This window comes from Octopus bimaculoides, chromosome 18, assembly GCF_001194135.2.
Source record: "Octopus bimaculoides isolate UCB-OBI-ISO-001 chromosome 18, ASM119413v2, whole genome shotgun sequence".
NCBI classification, from domain to species: Eukaryota; Metazoa; Mollusca; class Cephalopoda; order Octopoda; family Octopodidae; genus Octopus; species Octopus bimaculoides.
The window spans coordinates 4,190,715-4,190,934 of record NC_068998.1 but is presented as its reverse complement, the minus strand read 5'-3'; positions in this window follow the sequence as shown (position 1 = coordinate 4,190,934).

Genomic DNA, 220 nt, shown 5'->3' with positions numbered 1-220 from the left:
CACAGAGCACAGAAATGGTACGAACATGAACCAGAAGGAGAACAAGGGATATAAGATCATTTGCAGTGAAGAATTTGTGTTGCAATGTTCTTATGTGATGTGATCTCGACCTTTGTAGGGGACGCATTGCATAGGGGCCTAGTCTTGGGTAAATTGTAAACATAATGCCAATATCATTTGGATAATATATATATATATATATATATATATATATATATAT